General features: G+C 32.5%; 1 pseudogene; it reads right to left on the reverse strand.

The window, feature by feature from the left end:
• Positions 1 to 761: 761 nt before the first annotated feature.
• LOC114622451 overlaps positions 762 to 950 on the reverse strand; it is a 14255-nt pseudogene continuing 14066 nt past the window's right edge.

Consider the following 950-nt stretch of genomic DNA (forward strand, 5'->3'; position numbering starts at 1 on the left):
CTATACTGTGAAAATTTCTACATTACTAATATTCATAGGGATTTTCTGGAGCCTTAGTTTGTTGATATATTCCAAAGGAAGTTGTGAAATCAATTAAGAGTAAACCTTCATAGTTTTCAACAAATTTACTCTAATTCAGGAAAATTCTCCAAATTGTCCTCTGAGATAGCTGTAGGGTTTATGTCAATATCCTTTAGGTATAAGACATTGTATTCTTTATGTTCGAAAGATAGATAGATAGATTGATAGACAGATAGATAAATAAATAGATATTAGATAGATAGAACATTGTAACCTTTACATTCAATACATTGATAGACATACAGATGGATTAATAGAGATATACTTCTCACATATAAAACACCAATGAAAGGAGGAAAAAAATATATCCACAATGTATTTGCAAAATTTTACTTTTTTGTTCCTCATATACATGTGGTATTTGGATTAATAACTACAAAAATCTTTTTAACTTCCATGAACTTACATTCTCAATACTCTTAGCAACCATGCCACAAGTATATGAGTAACATCAGTATACTATGGACTTACATATTAGACAGTTTTGGATATAAACTAACTATTCAATGTGTATACTTTAGGATCTCTCTGAGTGGTTTGAGACTAAACAGACTGGCAGTTCTACAGTGTAGCTCAAATTGGGCTGTGCTTCAAATGATACTATCTTTTAAGGCATTGTTTCCACACTTTCTGGATGTTCTTAGCCTCAGTCCTCCAAATTATATAAGCCTTGAATCACCTTAAGTAATGTTGATCTGACTCCCTGAGGGTTTCTCTCCAGTATGTGTTCTTTTGTGTATCTGAAGCTGACTGTATCGTATAAAGGCTTTGACACATTGGTTACACTCATAGGGTTTCTCTCCAGTATGTATTCTTCTATGAATTCGAAGATTACCATAACGTGTAAAGGCTTTGCCACATTGGTTACA

The sequence above is a fragment of the Grammomys surdaster genome, unplaced genomic scaffold, assembly GCF_004785775.1.
Source record: "Grammomys surdaster isolate TR1022 unplaced genomic scaffold, NIH_TR_1.0 64, whole genome shotgun sequence".
Taxonomy (NCBI): domain Eukaryota; kingdom Metazoa; phylum Chordata; class Mammalia; order Rodentia; family Muridae; genus Grammomys; species Grammomys surdaster.